At 44.7% G+C, this 19,886-nt stretch overlaps 1 protein-coding gene across 1 annotated transcript in view; it reads right to left on the bottom strand.

Moving 5' to 3' along the window:
* Positions 1-14,844, bottom strand: part of ctnna2 (catenin (cadherin-associated protein), alpha 2) — a 1,873,786-nt gene extending 1,858,942 nt beyond the window's left edge. Inside the window, exon 1 of the mRNA XM_085975533.1 lies at positions 14,376-14,844. The gene's annotated coding sequence lies outside the window, so the exon portion shown is untranslated. The remainder of the gene's footprint in view (positions 1-14,375) is intronic.
* Between the last annotated feature and the right edge of the window lie 5,042 nt (positions 14,845-19,886).

Here is a 19,886-nt window from a genome sequence, read left to right as displayed (position 1 = left end):
CTGAGAGCAGACAGGGCCTCAGTTTAACATGTCATCCGAAAGACAGCACCTCTGCCAATGCAGCACTGAAGTGTTAGCCTGGATTTTTTGTGCTCGTGTCTCTGGAGTGGGACTTGAAAGGAGAGTGTGCTACCAACTGAGCTACGGCTGACACCATAAAGTTGGAGGAAATTTCTGCTTCTCCGGTACTGGGTGTCAGACAATTTAGACAGTGGAGGGGTCCAGAGAGGTGGTGGTGAGGTAGAGCTGGGTGTCGTCAGCGTACATGTGGAAACTGATGTTGTGTTTTCAGATGATGTAGACAAGGGGCAGCATGTAAATGTGAAATAGGAGGGGGCCAAGGATAGATCCTTGGGGGACTCCAGCAGTAATGGTGCAGGAGCTATGAGAAGAAGCCCAGTTTCTCCATGTAATGAAAGTCTTTTATCCCCAAAGAGATTAGATGGGGGTGACAAAAAGCTTGTCAAAAATATTTAGTGTGAATGCTTTGAGAAAGTATTTAAATGTGGAGCAGTTTAAGAGAGGGAGCCCCAGAGACTAGTACATCGGTAGCTGAAGGCTCTGCCACCAATGGAAAGGCAAAGGAGGGCGGAATGTGCGAAAGGTTGGATTGAAAAAAAGTATTCAGAAGGGGTGAAAGTGGTATGGGATCGAGACAAAGAAATCTAGAATGCTAAAGAGAAAAGGCAAGGAAGCAGTGCAGGAAAGTGATTGGGGTAAGGGTAACCAGACTGTCAGGAAGGAACAGAGCGTACAAACAAAGGAGTGCACTAACAAATAGGGTCCAGGTAAGAAAAAATGGTAAGACGACAAATAGCGCCATAGTACAAAAAAATGTTACGATGTCTAAAAATGTTAAAAAGACAAATCTAAAGGCATTGTATCTGAATACACGAAGCATTCGTAATAAGGTAGATGAATTAACAGCGCAAATAGATGAAAACGGATACGATATAATTGCGATTATGGAGACATGGCTGCGGGGTGACCAAGGCTGGGGGCTGAATATCTAAGGATATTCGATATTTAGGAAGGACAAGCAAAAGGGAAAAGGAGTGGCATTGTTAGTAAAGGATGAAATCAGAGCAATAGTGAAAAAGGATATTGGCTCAGAAAATCAAGATGTAGAATCAGTCTGGGTGGAGCCAAGAAGTACCAAGGGGCAGAAAGCATTGGAGGCAACTCACACCACACAGTAGTGGTAATGTAGGGGATGGCATTAAACAGGAAATTAGAGATACATGCAACAACTACAATAATCATGGGTGACTTTAATCTACATACAGACTGGCCAAACCAAATTAGCAATCATAACATGGAGGATAAATTCCTGGAGTGTGTACGAGTTGTTTTTTTAGGCCAGTATGTTGAGGAGCCAACTAGGGGACAGGCTATCCTAGATTGGGTATTATGCAATGAGAAATGGTTAATTAATAAATCTTGTTGTGCGGGGTCCTTTAGGGAAGAGTGGCTATAACATGGTAGAATTCTTCATTCAGATGGAAAGTGAAGAAGTCCAATCCGAAACTAGGGTCCTAAACCTAAACAAAGGAAACTACGAAGGTATGAACAGTGAGTTGGCGATGATAGATTGGAGAGCTTCATTAAAAGGCATGACGGTGGATAGGCAATGGCTAACATTTAAGGAATGAATGCATGAATTGCAACAGTTATACATTCCTTTCTGGCGCAAAAACACAAAAGGGAAAGCGGCTCAATCATGGCTAACAAAAGAAACTAAGGATAGTATTAGATCCAAAGGGGAGTCATATAAAGTTGCCAGAAAAAAGTGAGCCTGAGGATTGGGAGCAGTTTAGAGTTCAGCAAAAAAAACCAAGAGATTGATTAAGAGGGGAAAAATAGAGCAGGAGAGTAAACTTGCAAGGATCATAAAAGCAGACTGTAAAAGCTTCTACAAGTATGTAAAAAGAAAAAAGAGTAGTGAAGGCAAATGTAGGTCCCTTACAGTCAGAAATAGGAGAATTTATAATGGGGAACAAGGAAATGGTGAAAATAATGGGACTGAAAGCCAATAAATCCCCAGGGCCTGATAATCTGCATCCCAGAGTACTAAGAGGTAGCCATGGAAATAGTAGATGCATTGGTTGTCATCTTCCAAAATTCTATAGATTATGCAAGTTCCTGCAGATTGGAGGATGGCAAATATAACCCCACTATTTACAAAAAGGAGAGAGAAAACAGGGAACTACAGACCGGTAGCTTATCAGTAGTAGGTAAAACGCTAGTCAATTATAAAGGATGTGATATCAGGACACTTAGAAAATATCAACGGGATTAGACAAACTCAACATGGATTTATGAAAGGGAAATCATGTTTGACAAACCTACTGGAGTTCTGAGGATGTAACTGGTAGAATAGATAAGGGAGAACCAGTGGATGTGGTGTATTTGAATTTTCAGAAGGCCTTTGATAAAGTCCCACATAAGAAGTTAGTGTGCAAAATTAAAGCACATGGGATTGGGGGTAATATACTGGCATGGATTGAAAATTGGTTAACAGACAGGAAACAGAGTAGGAATAAATGGGTCTTTTTCGAGGTGGCAGGCGGTTACTCGTGGTGTACCATAGAAACATAGAAGATAGGAGCAGGAGTAGGCCATTCGGCCCCTCGAGCCTGCTCCACCATTCAATGAGATCATGGCTGATCATCCAAATTCAGTACCCTGTCCCTGCCTTCTCCCCATACCCCTTGATCCCTTTAGCCTCAGGAAGTATATCCAGCTCCTTCTTGAATATATTTAATGAATTGGCCTCCACTGCCTTCTGTGGCAGAGAATTCCACAGGTTCACCACTCGGTGAAGAAATTCCTCCTCATCTCAGTCCTAAATGGCTTACCCCTTATCCTTAGACTATGACCCCTAGTTCTGGACTCCCCGGCCATCGGGAACATCCTTCCTGCATCTAGTCTGTCCAGTCCTGACAGAATTTTATAGGTTTCGATGAGATCCCCTCTCAATCTTCTAAACTCCAGTGAGTACAAGCCCAATCGACCCAATCTCTCCTCATACGTCATTCCTGCCATCCCAGGTATCAGCCTGGTGAATCTTCGCTGCACTCCTTCCATGGCAAGAACATCCTTCCTCAGATAAGGCGACCAAAATGGCACACAATACTCAAGGTGCGGTCTCACCAAGGCCCTATACAACTGCAGCAAGACAGCCTTGTTCCTGTACTCGAACCCTCTTGCTACGAAGGTCAACATACCATTTGCCTTCTTAACCGCCTGCTGCACCTGCATGCTTACCTTCAGCGACTGGTGCACAACACCACCCAGGTCTCTTTGCACTTCCCCTTCTCCCAATCTATTGCCGTTCAAATAATAATCTGCCTTCCTGTTTTTGCCACCAAAGTGGATAACCTCACATTTATCCACATTATAGTGCATTTGCCATGTTTCTGCCCAATCACCCAACCTGTCCAAATCGTACTGGAGTTTCACGACATCCTCCTCACAGCACACACGCCCACCCAGCTTTGTGTTGTCTGCAAATTTGGAGATACTACATCCAATTCCCTCGTCCAGATCATTAATATATATTGTGAACAGCTGGGATCCTAGGACCGATCCTTGCAGTACCCCACTAGTCACTGCCTGCCACTCGAAAAACGACCCGTTTATTCCTGTCAAGACTTATGAATGGAGCATTCCCTGCTCCGATTGGCTGCCCATGGTCCACGTGATCCCAGGGGACGCATTGAACTAACTGCGCCCCTGGGATACGCAAGCACTGCGCGCCGGCAGCTGGACCAGGCCCCGGATTGGAATTCCACGGGGCCCTACAGCTCAACGGCCGGCGCCCAAGGTAAGTGCAGGTCAGGGGCTTGCACCCGCGGGAAGCCCCCGACCCGAATTTCTGGGCCAATGTTTTCAAGGGGAGTCTGGATCGGCGCCGGAGGGAAATAAACTTGCAGGGCTACGGCGATAGAGTGGGGGAATGGGACTGATTTGATTGCTCTACAGAGAAGCGGCAAGACTCGAAGGGCCGAATGGCCTCCTTCTGAGCCATTATTACTCTACCGCAGAGATCAGTGCTTGGGCCCCAGCTATTCACAATATATATCAATGATTTGGATGAGGGAACCAAATGTAATATTTCCAAGTTTGCTGACGACACAAAACTAGGTGGAGTTGTGAGGAGGATGCAAAGAGGCTTCAAGTCGATTTAGACAAGTTGAGTGAGTGGGCAAATACATGGCAGTTGCAGTATAACGTGGATAAATGTGAAGTTATCCACTTCAGTAGGAAAAGCAGAGTATTATTTAAATGGTGATAGATTGGGAAATGTTGATGTACAAAGGGACCTGGGTGTCCTTGTACACCAGTCACTGAAAACAAACATGCAGGTGCAGCAAGCAGTTAGAAAGGCAAATGGTATGTTGGCCTTCATTCCAAGAGGATTTGAGTACAGCAGCAACGATGTCTTACTACAGTTATACAGGGCTTTGGAGAGACCACACCCGGAGTACTGTGTGCAGTTTTGGTCTCCTTACCTAAGAAAGGATATACTTGCCATAGAGGGAGTGCAGCGAAGGTTCACCAGACTGACTCCTGGGATGGCAGGACTGTCGTATAAGGAGAGATTGGGTCGACTAGGCCTGTATTCACTAGAGTTTAGAAGAATGAGAGGGGATCTCATTGAAACGTATAAAATTCTGACAGGGATAGACAAACTGGATGCAGGGAGGATGTTTCCCTTGGCTGGGGGGTCTAGAACGAGGGGTCACAGTCTCAGGATAAGGGGTAGGACATTTAGGACTGAGATGAGGAGAAATTTCTTCACTCAGAGGGTGGTGAACCTGTGGAATTCTCTACCACAGAAGGCTGTGGAGGCCAAGTCACTGAATATATTTAAGTAGATAGATTTCTAGACGCAAAAGGCATCAAGGGGTATGGGGAGAGAGCGGGAATATGGTATTGAGATAGAGAATCAGCCATCATCATATTGAATGACGGAGCAGGCTCGAAGGGCCGAATGGCCTTCTCCTGCTCCTATTTTTCTATGTTTCTATGTATTATGCTCCGTAGATAGTAAAATATTAAAAGGAATGAGATTGTAAAGAGTTGGAAGAAGCAAATTTATAACGTTGCGCTCAATGACTGTAACCTGTATTCTTCTACAGAAAAGCATCACCGTATGCACCTGGGATATCATTGTCTGTGAGTATGTTCATTTAACCCTTAATAAACTTGTAAGTGCCTGACTCCTTCAACTAGAACTCTCACTCCTGATACATAGACAGGGACTGCAGTATTTTTACAACAGGGCTGGAGGAGATTGCAGAGAGTGCAAGAGGGACTTATAAACAAGGAAGGATTTTTAATTTAATGCACTTGGGGACAAAGAGCCAACATAGATCAGCAAGGACAGGAACATGGGCAAGTAGGACAGTGTGGGAAATAACAACAGAAAACGCTGGAAAAACTCAGCAGGCCAGGCAACATCCGTGGAGAGAGAAACAGAGTTAACGTTTCAGGTCGATGACCTTTTGTCAGAATTCACTTGAGAAGTTATGCTGAACCTTTATAAAGCACTGGTTAGGCCACAACTGGAGTATTGCATCCAGTTCTGGTCACCACACTTTAGGAAGGATGTGAAGGCCCTTGAAACAGCACAGAGGAGATTTACCAGAATGGTTCTAGGGATGGGGGATCTTAGCTACAAGGACAGATTGGAGAAGCTGGATTTGTTTTCATTAGAGCAAAGGAGGTTATAGGGTGATTTGATAGGAGGAGTACAAGATCATGACGGGTTTAGATAGGCTAGATGGGGAAAAGCTGTTCCCACTAGTTGATGGTACAAGGATTAGGGGACACAGATTTAAGGTTTTGGGCAAGAGATATATGGGGGAAATGAGGGAAAAAAAAATTGCGCAGCGAGTGGCGAGGACCTGGAACTCGCTGCCAATGGAAGTGGTGGAAGCAGAGACACTCAATGTTTTCAAGGGGAGACTGAATAGGCATGAGGGAAATAAACTTGCAGGGCTACGGGGATAGAGCGGGGGAATGGGACTGACTGGATTGCTCTACAGAGAGCTGGCACGGACTCAATGGGCCGAATGGCCCCCTTCTATGACTATGACAGAAAATTGCAGATGAACAGGATTTAGCACATAATCTAAGCTGATGTTTCAGTGCACTACTGAGGTACTGATTTTCAGATGCAATGTGAACAAAGGGCCCCATTTCCCTACTCAGGTGGGCATAAATGATCCCATGGCACTATTTGTAGAGCAAGAGAGAACTTGTATTTATCGAATACTTTCACGATCGAGGCCTTTTGAAATGCAGTCACTGTTGTAATGTAGGTAAGCATGGAATCAGATTGCACACAGCATGATCCCATAAGCAGCAATAAGATGTAGGACCAGATAATCTATTCTCAGTGATGTTGGTTGAGAAATAAACATTTGCTGGTAGAATTCCCCCCTGCTATTCTGAATAGTGCATTCAATATACACATTCCCTAGTTTCTGCAGCTCAGGGAGCTTCAATTTCGACAAAAGCACTCCATCTCTACCTATACCCTCAATCCTATTGCTAGCCAATTAGTCATTAGCTCTTTAAAAAGGTTTTAATCTATAGCATTAACAGTTTAGGGCAAGGACTTATCCATAAACCAACTAATCTGTGGGGAGGGAGATCATCCAATCACAAACCTTGCTTTAAAAAAGTAAAATAATTGCACTTATGTAGCACCTTTCTGATCCTCTGAATATCCCCAAGTGCATACTGTCAATACTGTAAGTGCAGTTAGTGATTGCAATAATGTAGAGAAATGCAGCAGCCAATCTGTGCACAGTGAGATCCCACAAACAGTAAGAAAAATGACCAGATAATCTGTTTTTTAGTGATGTTCGTTGAGGGATCAATGTTGGTGGAGGGATAAATATTGGCCAGAAAATTGGGCGAACTCCCCTGCTTTGCTACAAATAGTGCCATGGGATCTTTTAAGTCCACCTGAGGGAAGACGAGGCCTCGGTTTAATGTCTCATACAAAAGATGGCACCTCCAACATTGCAGCTGTCCCTCAAGACTGGTACTGCAGTATCAGCCTAGAAGTCTCAGGAGTATGGCTGGAACCCAACAGCTCGGACTCAGAATGCCATCACTGAACGAAGGCTGACACTATTTCTTATTTTGCAGAGAGTCCAAGTGAAATATAACGGGAGAGAGTTTCCGCTCAGTTGCACTGGTTTTTTTCAGTGCAATTCGCAGGAAATTGGCGTGAATGCATGCAAAAGATAACATTTTAAAGCGCAAATTGAGTTTCCACGATTTTTTGCACTAGTAGCCAGCCCCGCTCACAAAACTAGCCACATCCCAGGATGAAATAATCACCATTGGGAGTTACCGCTCATTGGGTTCCTTTGCAGGCCTTGGAGGAGGCTCTAAAAATTAAGCTGCTTCTTTTGGGCGCAAGGACACCAATCGGCACGATTTAAAAGCTTTTGAATGCAATTTTTTTTAATTGACTAAGAAACTAACTACTGCGCCCCAATATATCTAGCAAATGGTTTTGTATAGTTTTTAAAAATCATTTTCAGTCATTTAAAAAAAATCAGGTTACTCACAGGTGGTAGATTGACAGATTTAAAATGCTTACTTTGTGATAAAGCCATTTTCAGCTGTATTAATCAAGTTTACCACTCAGGTATATCAAGGAATATTTTTTGAAGCAAAATTTTTTAAATTAAGTTTTAAAACACTGCCCGATTGTGCTGGTACATGGCAGATTTTGCGTTCGGCAATATGCAAGTGAGTTTGAGCGCAAACTCGGAACAAATACTTTTTAAAAAACTGCCGCAATTGTGGCCGCAATCTGTGCCTGGAAACTCTACCCCATGTCGCCACTGCATCGCCCTTTCTACAAATGGAAACAAATTTAAGCAGATTCAAATTCATAACAGAGGCAGAGTCTAAAAATCATGCTTCTTCACTCTTCTCTGAAGATCAGAATCCATTCTTCAGTATTTCACTGCCAGCTTTGCTCACGTGAAGCACTTTTGCCTCAATTCCAGGAGTTGAACACAATCTAGGCTGACACTTCGGGGGGAATTTTTCCAGCCCTGGGGAGGCGGGACTGCCAGGAAAATGGCAGAAACTGGGAGTGGGTACCGACCCGCCTCTACTACCTTCCCGGGAGACGGGTCCCCGACTCGCGCAGGGACCCGTCTCCTCGAGGCGGGAAGGGGATTAGAGCACGGTGGCATAGTGGTTAGCACTGTTGCCTCACAGCGCCAGAGACCCGGGTTCGAATCCGGCCTCGGGTGACTGTCTGTGTGGAGTTTGCACATTCTCCCCGTGTTTGCGTGGGTTTCCTCCGGGTGCTCCGGTTTCCTCCCACAGTCCAAAGATGTGCGGGCTAGGTTGATTGGCTATGATAAATTGACCCTTAGTGTTAGGGGGATTAAATACACGGGGATAGGGTGGGATATGTGTTGATGTAGGGGTTACGGGGATCGGGTGGGATATGTGTCGGTGCAGGCTCGATGGGCCGAAATGGCCTCTATCTGCACTGTGGGGTTTCTGTGATTCTGTGATTCTGTGATAACTGCCTGTTAACAGGCAGTTTTGAGGCATATCCCCATTTGACCCCTGCAAGTGCAGGCATCCCGACGGCTGTGAACTTTGCCAGGGTCAGCGAGCCAAGCAGTGGGTTTGCGGGGGTGAGAGGGATCAAAAAGTCCGCTGTAGAGGTGCGTGCAAGTGTGGAGAGGTAAGTATGAGAGGCGAGTGTCAAGTGTTGGAAAAAGTTTCCTTACCTTTGCTTCTTCCTGCAGACTTCAACCCTTGGGGATCCGGAGGTGCCTCATCTCAACGACAGAGATGACAGAATGGCTGCTGCATTCTCAGATGCAGCAGCCATCTGCTTTCTGCTGAGGAGAGGGGTTTTGGTGAGCCTTCAGTGCAAGGGCTCACCTTGGAACAGAGATTGTCAGTGTTGACAGCTTCTCAATTTGACACATGAAATGTCATACGCTGACATCCTCCATCACTGGCTTTCCTTTAATAGGCAGGATTAACAAGGTCAATCAAGGGAAAATAGCGTGGATTGGTCAGACGTCGCTGGTGGCGGGACTGAAACCTGACAACCAGCAGTCCCGTCCCCAACAACAAAATCCAGCACATTAGTACAGTAGGAGCACTGTATTGTCAGAGGTACAACATTTTGAATGAGACTTCATATTGCATCCTCCAATCTGCCTCTTCAGGTGGAGGCACTAAACTAGAAGGCACAGTAAGTTGTGTTGATGGGTGCAGGGAGTTACAATGGGACATAGACAAAGTAGCTCAGTTGTTTAGTGGTCTAACCTCATCTGGAGCACTGTGTTCCGTTTTGGACATCGAACCTCAGGAAAACTATATTGGACTTGGGGCTGCAATGCAGCTTCAGCAGAACGATACTGGAACTTAAATAATTAAATTACGAGGATAGGGATTCTGATGTCAATCCCGAGGAAGGCAGAAAACTAATGTGTGTCAGGGTTGAGGATATCTCGTCACGGCTGAAGAAGAACTTGGAGTGGGAGGGGAGGATCCAGTTGTCATGGTCCCTGTGGGAACCAACTACATAGATAGAACTAGGAATGAGGTTCCTGCTGAGGGATCCAAATTAAAAAGCAGAACCTCAAAAGGTAATAATCTCTGGATTGCTACCTGAGCCACGCGCAAATTGGCATAGGGACAAACAGATTAGAGGTTTAAATGTGTGGCTCAAAGAGTGGTGTGGGAGGAATGGGTTTCAGTTCAGTAAGTGTCACGCAGTAGACTTATTCAGGCATATGGTTCACCAATAAATGTAGCAGCATAGAGAGGTGGTCAGTTGACAGATACATATTCTTTTTTTTTTAAACTTGCACATAAGAATCAAAATCTTAATTTGCTAAGGACACAAAATTAAACAATTTAGCGACAGTGAGGAGGACCGTAAAAGGAAAACAGATAGGTCGGCAAATGGCTGATGCAATTTAACATGGAGAAATGCAGATAATACATTTTGGGAGTATGCACTCATTTCATGGAAAAACATAGAAGGGTGTGGATGAGAGACATTAAAGGTTAAATACAGAATTGTCTGAAAGTCTATGGATATATAAAGCTAAAAAAAAATCCAACAGCATTAGGGTTTAACAAAAAAAATCCCACAGAGGACAAGAGCTAATTAATAATTTTGTACAAAGTATTGGTTAGGCTACTGTGTGCAGTTTCAGTTACATTTTTAAAAAGGATATTAAAGCCAAAGTGAGTACATAGCGTAGCTTCACCAGGATGCAACAATTCTTATTCCTAATTCTTCTGTTCTTATGACAATGATAGGGAACTATAGTTATGAGCAAAGACTTGAGATCCTGGGACAATTTTCACTCAAGCAGCGAAGGAGATTCAATACAGGTTTTTTAAAATTAAGAAGGGTTTTAGATTGAGTGCATATAAAAAAAAAACTATTTCCACTGGTTGTGAAGTGACACAGGGTCATCAACTGAAAGTTGACAGTGAGAAGAACCTGCCACACAGAGGGTGGTCGAAGCATGAAATGCTTTGCTACCAGAAGTGGTTGACAGAGGCCATTATATCTTTTAAGGGAAAATTGAGTAAATATTTGAAGCAGCGGAAGATACAAAGCTACGGAAAGAGCACAAGGCAGTGAGGTTAGTACAATAGCAAAATACTGCGGATGCTGGAAATCTGAAATAACAACAGAAAATGCTGGAAACACTCAGCAGGCCAGGCAGCATCCGTGGAGAGAGAAACAGAGTTAACGTTTCAGGTCTGGGACCCTTCGTCAGAACTGGAAAAGGTTAGACATGTAACAGGTTTTAAGCAGGTGCAGAGGCAGGGAAAGGGGGAGGGGAGGAAGGAACTAAAGGAATAGTCTGTGCTAGAGTAGGAGGCAGGAGAGATTAAATGTTGCAAATGGGGATGGCAGAATCATAAACAGTCTGAAAAATGGGGGCAGGGGTTATAGTCTTAAATTGTTGAACTCAATGTTGAGAAGGCTGTAAAGTGTCTAATCGGAAGATGAGGTGCTGTTCCTCGAGCTTACGTTGAGCTTCACTGGAACAGTGCAAGAGGCCAAGGACAGAGAGGTCAGAGTGGGAGTGGAGCGGAGAATTAAAGTGACAGGCGACCGGAAGCTCGGGGTCACCCTTACGGACTGAACAGAGGTGTTCCGCAAAGCAGTCGCCCAATCTGCATTTGGTCTCCCCAATGTAGAGGCGACCACATTGTGAGCAGCGAATACAGTATACTAAATTGCAAGATGTACAAGTAAATCGGTGTTTCACCTGGAAAGTGTGTTTGGGGCCCTGGACAGTGGGAAGGGAGGAGGTAAAAGGGCAGGTGTTGCATCTGCTGTGCTTGCACGGGAAGGTGCCGGGTGAAGGGGAAGGGCTGTTGGGCGTGATTATCACAATTCAACTAGATCATGGACGAGAAAGTAATTATCAGCTGTTCTGAAAGGTAGAGAACTTTAAGTAATTGAACAGGGTTAGTGCACTCTACACAATATTGTTGGGGATTTTGACCAGGCCAGACCTTTACTGTGGACAGGACAGAACAGAAAGAATTCAAACGAAGAGAAGTTGTCATAGAGATGAATATGTAGTTTCTTTCAGGGTTGAATTTAAGGATGTCAGAGAGGGAGGTGAGATTAGAGTTGCACTTCCAGTCTTTAAAATCCACTGATCAAACTTGTAGTTTAACATAACTTAGAGAAATTATATTAAACTTGCACAGAACATGGTTCAACCACACAGTACTGTGCACAGTTCTGGTCTCCATATTATAAAAAGGATATAGTGGCACTGGATAAGGTAGAAAAAAGATTTACAAGGATGATACCAGAACTGAGAGGTTATACCCATCAGGAAAGATGGAATAGGCTGGGGCTCTTTTCTCTAGAAGAGAGAAAGCTGTGAGGTGACCTGATAGAGGTCTTTAAAATTATGAAGGGGGTTGATAGGGTAGACGTAGAGAAGATGTTTCCACTTGTGGGAGAGACCTAAACTATGGGTCATAAATATAAGATAGTTATGAATAAATCCAATAAGGAATTCAGGAGAAATTTCTTTACCCAGAGAGTGTTTAGAATGTGGAACTCACTACTTCAAGGAGTAGTTGAGGCGACCAGCACAGATGCATTTAAGGGAAAGTTAGATAAACACGAAGGAGAAAGAAATAGTTGGTTATGCTGATAAGAATTAGATGAAGAGGGGTGGGAGGAGGCTCATTGAGCATAAACAGCAGCATAGACCAGTTCCCCAGCATCGAAATTCTGACCACGCTCAATCAGCTCCGATGGACGGGTCACATTGTCCGCATGCCCGATACGAGACTCCCAAAACAAGCACTCTACTCGGAGCTCCGGCACGGCAAGAGAGCCCCAGGTGGGCAGAGGAAACGTTTCAAGGACACCCTCAAAGCCTCCTTGAAAAAGTGTAACATCCCCATCGACACCTGGGAATCCCTGGCCCAAGACTGCACAAAGTGGAGGAAAAGCATCCGGGAAAGCGCCGAACACCTTGAGTCTCTTCACCGGGAGCAAGCGGAAGGCAAGCGCAGGCAGCGCACGTCAACCCAAGCACCCCACCCACCCCTTCAACCACTGTCTGCCCCACCTGTGACAGAGATTGTAGGTCCCGCATTGGACTAATCAGTCACCTGCGAACTCATTTTTAATGTGGAAGCAAGTCATCTTCGGTTCCGAGGGACTGCCTAAGAAGGAGGAAGACCAGTTGGACCGAATGGCCAGTTTCTGTGCTGTACATTTTATGTAATTCTACGTATGCATCTGCTTAGATAACTGTTAAAACTCCTTGAGTTTCATTTCACAATCTGTATTTTCTAAACTCAGCAAAGTGCATAAATGGCTCCTATCTTAGTCCGCTTCACAACGGTCTATGGAATTTCTTCCAGGACATCGAGAAAAATGCCCTACTGTGCAGACAGAAAGGAGGTGAAAATCCAAATTGCTTAAGATACAGCACATTGTTCATCCAGGTGTACAAGTTGCAGCCATGACGCTTACAGCAACTGGCCAGCCAACAAAACATCAATCATCCTGGCAGGGAGATGGAAGTTGCACCCCACGTTTGCAAATCATGAAAAGGTACAACAGATAGTAGTACTGCATTTAAATAATCATTCAACAAATGATCACGAGAAAAAAAGTGTATTTATTCCAACAAGGTTCCCCATTTTTTGCTCCAAAGTTCTTAAATTCTTATAACAGTTTCATTACTGCTAACTTAAAAACTGTTTCTATATAACTTTCTAACTTAAGAATTACTCAGTCTAGTTAAAAAATGTAATCCACCTGCCATTCTTAAAAAAAAGCTCTTTGCAATCTAGCTCACCTTTGATCGGAGAAATCTTAAATTCCAAATTCAATGTTGAAAACTCGGAACTTCACAAAATCGGAGGTGGGAATAAAACAAATCAAAACATTGCACTCACTGGGAGGAGGGAAAGTTTTTTTTTTGGAAAAAATTAAAAACATGGGATTACCTACACAACCTGAAATAGCTCACGGTGAACAGTCACCAGCAGCAGATGGGGAGTGGATCAGAGAGAGAACACATAGTGGACTGAGCATCCTCCACCAGCCAAAATTAAAAGCACTTGCATTTTTTTTTAAAAAGCTTATAGCGTGGCGGCACGTTTCGCATCGCCATCAGCTTAAGTAATTATGCATTAGTAATAATAAAAGGGAAAATGCTTTGCAAGGATATTCCTCTGTATATTTCATTATTTCTTTTTTTTTAAGCAAAATCGCCGCGGCCTGTACTACTCCTACAGGCCTGGCCAGCATTCAGTGAACGGAAAATATGTTTTCCTCAATTCAAAAACGGTCTGCATTTTTCATTTTTTAATATATAAAAATAAAGAAAAATGCCTTAAAACCCCGTTAGGAAATGTCATGCGGCTTTGACGGCGGGGGGGGGGGGGGGGGTGGTGTTCTATATAGGGAGATGCTCTACAAAAGCAAGAGACTGTTCAAACATATGCATTAAAAAAAAAACTCAACATTATCACTCATTGCTGAAAAGAATAGTTCAGCCCATCATTGTGCAATTAACAAACCTCTAAAAAAAATAATTTCGGCCGTCAAACATACCTTGCCGGGGAAATAACCATCACTTTTAGCAAATTACAATAATAAATTCGGACTTTTAATTTTTTTAAAAAGGTCAAGTATTAGGCTTATATAAGCACACATATATATAGCTATATATTTTAGGTATAAGTATGCTAAAGCTGTGAAATGCACACACACATACACACACTATACGTGAACAAGAACAACAAAAGACTGTCAAAAGGAGAATTTGCAAATGAACTCCAACACGCACCTGCCGGCTGCTTTTCTTTTGCAAATTGCGGAGTGGTCGTGCAGGAGTTGTGTCGATCTTGTGTGTTTTTCTTTCAGTGGCTGTTGCCTGTGATTTGAATCGCTGCTCTTGAGTCTTTCTCGCAGTGTGGCTCTTGGTGTCTATGGTGATGGAGAGGGCGGCGGTGCTAACAATAATGCCGAGAGGCTCACAGCTGCTGCTGCCGACTACCGTCGTTCGGCAATCGCGCGCACACAAGAAAACCCCACTACCAGGCAAGAAAGATGTCGCTGTCAGTTTTTTTTTAAAAACCCTCCCTTTTGCACACCCAACGGACGGACGGTCGTGCGTATTTACACCCAGCGCTGTCACTGACTCCGATCAGGAGGAAGGGGGAAGAAAATTAAAAATCTTCGCCACTCCTCCCGTTGCAGCTGCCAAATGGGGTTGAGCACCTCAGCCCGGGGAGGGAGGGGACGGGGCCGGTTCAGGCCACGCCCACTCACCGCCTCGCCAGCCAATCGGGCGGGCGCGCTGACAGCTCGAGCAGCCGGCACGAGCGGTGCCCCTCCTCCTCCTCCAATCAGCTGCCTGCTCGGCTGTCACTCACTCCGCCGCGCGAGGGTGGCGCGTGACAGGTGAGGTTAACGGTAAAATAACGGTCACTACCTTCCTCCCCCTCCCTTCCCTAAATCATAGCACTGAAGGAGACCATTCGGTCCGTCTAGCCCATACCAGCTCTCTGCAAATAGCACTTCAGCTAGTCCCACTCTTTCCATTCCTAGCCCTGCAATTCCCCCCTCCACCCTTTCAGGTACTTATCCAATTTCCTTTTGAAAGCCACGATTGAGTCTGCCTCCACCACCCTTTCAGGCAGTGCATTCCAGATCCTAACCACTCCCTCCGTAAAAAAAGTTTTTCCTCCTGTCGGTTCTTTTGCCAATCACCTTAAATCTGTCTCCTCTGGTTCTTGACCCTTCTGCCAATGGGAACAATTTTTTTTTCTATCCGCTCTGTCTAGATCCCTCATGATTTTGAACCCCTCTGTCAAATCTTCTCTCAACCTTTTCTGCTCTAAGGAGAACAACCCCAGCTTCTCTAGTCTATCCATGTAACTGAAGACCCATATCCCTGGAACCATTCTTGTAAATCTTTTCTTCACCCTCTCTAAGGGTGATCTCCTTCCTAAAGTGCCTGGAATTGACCAGAGGCCGAACCAGTGTTTTATAAAGGTTCATCATAACTTCCTTGCTTTTGTACTCTATGCCTCTATTTATGAAGCCCAAGATCCCATATGCTTTTTAACTGCTTTCTCAACCTGGTGATTTGTGCACATACACCCCCAGGTCTCTCTGTTCATGCACCCCCTTTAGAATTGTACCCTTTAGTTTATATTGCCTCGTCTCATTCTTTCTACCAACACGCTAACGGTAAAATAACGGCCATTTCTTCCGCCCCCCCAGCGCTTTGTGGGCATCAGACTGCGCAGGCATCCTTCCTAACCCTGCTTCATACCTGCCAAGTCTTAGTCTTCGGCTTGGTGTGTTTTGCTCGTTTTTGGTTCAAGAATGTCACCAGTTTTGATTGGTCTTGTTCTTAAAATAAACGCAGATCCTTGTGGGTTTCTATCAGTCCCACTTTTTTTAAATTTCAGACAAGGCCACTGTTTTACAGTTTTTACTGATAAAAATGGGTTAAAAAAAAGACCTATATTTATATAGCGCCTTTCACGACTACCGGCATCCCAAAGTGCTTTACAGCCAATGAAGTACTTTTTTTTTGAAGTGTTGTAATGTAGGAAACGCAGCAGCCAATTTGTGCACTGCAAATTCCCACAAACAGCAATGTGGCAATGACCAGGTAATCTGTTTTTAGTGATGTTAATTGAGGGATAAATATTGGCCAGGATGCTGGGGTTAACTTCCCTGCTCTTCTTCGAACCGTGGGTAGAACCATGGAATTCAGTCCCTAAAGAAAAGTAACCTGCGTTTATATATCTCATGTCCTCGGGACGCTTTACTCCTTTATTGCTTTTGGTGTAGTCACTGTTGTAATGTAGGGAAAGCACCCATTAAAATCCTGTAATCTCACAAAATAAATTTTGAGTTGGTCAATCACTGTAAAAAGTGGCTCTGATCAAAATCAGGTTCCCACATCTCCAATGGTTAGCTGAGCCACACATATCAGCAGTGGTTTAAGGTTTAATCCCCAGTCATAAAAACATTAGGAGCAGGAGTAGGCCATTCGGCCCTTCGAACCTGCTCCGTCACTCAATAAGATCATGACTGATCTATCTCACTTCACCTTCCCACACTATCCCCATATCCCTTGGTTCCCTTAGTATCAAAAATCTATCGATCTCTGTCTTGAATACACTCAATGACTGAGTATCCACAGCCCTCTGGGGTAGAGAATTCCAAAGATTCACGATCCCTTTGAGTAACAAAATTTCTCCTCATCTCAGTCCTAAATGGCCAACCCCTTATTCTGAGACCCCTAGTTCTAGAGTCCCCTGCCAGGGAAAACATCCTCCCTGCATCTACCCTATCAATCAAGCCCTTTAAGAATGCTATATGTTTCAATGAGATCACCTCATTTTTCTAAATCTAGGGAATATATGTCTAATCTTCTCAATCTAATGAATAAGGTCAAAGCTGGTGGAGTCAGGGGATAAGTAGCAGAATGGATAGCTGGCCGGCTGAAAGACAGAAAGCAAAGAATAGGGGTAAAGGGTAGCTATTTAGAGTGGGAAAAGTTGGGAAGTGGGATCCCACAAGGATCAGTGCTGAGACTACTGTTGTTCACAATTTGCATTAACAATTTAGACTTTGGAATCAAAAACACAATTTCTAAATTTGCGGACAACACCAAATTTGGAGGGATAGTCAACACTGAGGAGGACTGCAACAAATTACAATAAGACATTAATAAACTTGCAGAATGGGCATATAATGGCAAATGAGTTTCAACATAGTGAGGTATTGCTTTCTAAGAATCTTAATTTCTTATCAAAATGTAAGAATCTAAATGGGGTAGAGGAGCAAAGGGATCTGGAGTACAAATACAGAAATCACTAAAAGTTGCAACGCAGGTCAATAAGGCCATAACAAAAGCAAACCAAGCACTAGGGTTTATTTCTAGAGGGATAGAATTGAGAAGTAGATAAGTTACGCTAAACTTGTATTGAACTTTGGTTAGACCACTCTTGGAGTAGTGTGTGCTGTTCTGGTCGCCATATCATAAAAAGGATATAGAGGCACTGGAGAGGGTGCAAAAAAGATTTAACAGACCTGCGAGGTTAGACCTTTCAGGAAAGGATGAACAGCTGGGTCTCTTATCACCTGAAAAGAGAAAGCTGACAAGTGACCTAATAGAGGTCTTTAAAATTATGAAAGGTTTTGATAGAGTAGACACAGAGAATGTGTTTCCACTTGTGGGGAAGAGCAAAACTAGAGGCCATCAATATAAGGTAGTCACCAAGAAATCAAATGGGTAATTCAGAATAAACTTCTTTACCCAAAGAGTGATGAGAATGTGGAATTCGCTACCAGAGGGAGTAGTTGAGGCGATTAGTATAGATGCATTTAAGGGGAAGCTAGATAAGCATATGAGGAAGGAAGGAAATAGAAGGTTATGCTGATAGTTAGATGAGGAAGGATGGGAGGAGGCGCAAGTGGAGAATAAACACCGGTATTGACTGTTTGGGCCGGATGGACTGTTTCTATGCTGTATGTTCTATGTAATCTCTCCTCATAGGACAATTCCCTCATCCCAGGAATCAGTCTAGTGAACCTTCGTTACACTCCCTCTAAGGCAAGTATATGCTTCCTTAGGTAAGGAGATCAAAACTGTACACAGTACCCCAGGTTGGACTCACCAAAGCCCTATATAATTGGAGTAAGACTTCTTTACTCTTATACAGGTAGACTATCCTTTATCCGAAAACCTCGGGACCAGCCGAGTTTCGGATAAAGGAGAATTTTGGATTTCGGAAGGTGGGTCGGCAGGGGGTCGGCGGGGGGTCGTGCGCACGACTTACGCTGACGCTCAGCGTAAGTCAGTCGGGGTCGGCGGGGGTCGGGGCCGGCGGGGTCCGCAGGGGGGTCGGCGGTTGTCAGGGCCGGCGGGGTCCGCGGGGGGGTCGGCGGGGGGGATCGGCGGTTGTCGGGGCCGGCGGGGTCCGCGGGGGGGTCGGCGGTTGTCGGGGCTGGCGGTTGTCGGGGCCGGCGGGGTCCGCGGGGGGGTCGGCGGTTGTCGGGGCCGGCGGGGTCCGCGGGGGGGTCAGCGGTTGTCGGGGCCGGGGGGTCCGCGGGGGGGTCGGCGGTTGTCGGGGCTGGCGGGGTCGGCGGTTGTCGGGGCCGGCGGGGTCCACGGGGGGGGTCGGCGGGGGGTCGTGCACACGACTTACCCTTTATCCGAACTTCCGAAACCGGAACCCTCTAAAAACCGAAGGTTTTTTCGTTCGTACGCACGACTTACGCTGAACGAAAAAACCTTCGGTTTTTAGAGGGTTTCGGTTTTCGGAAGTCCGGATAAAGGGTAGTCTACCTGTACTCCAATCCTTTTGTAATAAACGCTAGCATACTATTTGCTTTCCTAATTGCTTGCTGTACCTGCATGTTATCTTTCTGCGATTCGTGTACAAGGACACCAGGTCCCTCTGAATGCCAACATTTCCCAGTCTCTCACCCTTTAAAAAATATTCAGTTTTTCTATTTTTACTACCAAAATGGATAACTTCACATTTCTCCACATTATATTCCATCTGTCACATTCATGCTCACTCACTTAACCTGTCTATATCCCTTTGCATCCTCCTTACAGCTTACTTTCCCGCCTGGCTTTGTATCACAGTTCCCTCATCTAAGGCATTGATATAGATTGTAAATAGCTGAGGCCCAAGCACTGATCCTTGCGGTACCCCACTAGTTCTGCCAACCCAAAAATGACCTGTTTATTCCTACTCTCTGTTTTCTGTCCATTAACTAATTTTCAATCCATGCTGATATATTACCCCCAAACCCTTGAGCCCTAATTTTGTGTAATAACCTCTTGTGTGGCATCTTACCGAATGCTTTTTGAAAATCTAATTACACTACCATCCACTGGTACCCCCTCATCTACCCTGCTAGTTGCAACCTCAGAAAACTCAAAGACGATTTCCCTTTCATAAATCCTTGTTGACTCTGCCCAATCATATTATGATTTTCTAAGTACCCTGTTACCACATCCTTAATAATAGATTCTAGCATTTTCCCTACTACTGAAGTCAGGCTAACTGGCCTATAGTTCCCTGTTTTCTCCCTCCCTCCTTTCTTGAATAGCTGCCTGTGCTGAGTTAGCTGCTATCAGCCAGGGTAATAGCCGGGACGCTACAAGTGCCCTTGGGTAGAGGGCATAGAGCTATAGAACGCTACAGGTCAATGAGGAGATTTGTAACCAAAGTTGAGGAGTTTGAGATCAATGCACTGAGGGAACAGGGCTCCATGGATGTGGGTGAGGATAGGACTGATTGGGACTTCATGGACGAGT

This window comes from Somniosus microcephalus, chromosome 2 (genome assembly GCF_052327205.1).
Source record: "Somniosus microcephalus isolate GS21.2 chromosome 2, FLI_Smic_1.0, whole genome shotgun sequence".
Lineage (NCBI taxonomy): Eukaryota > Metazoa > Chordata > Chondrichthyes > Squaliformes > Somniosidae > Somniosus > Somniosus microcephalus.
Note: the sequence above shows the minus strand (reverse complement) of the source record. Positions and strands in the feature narration are given on the sequence as shown.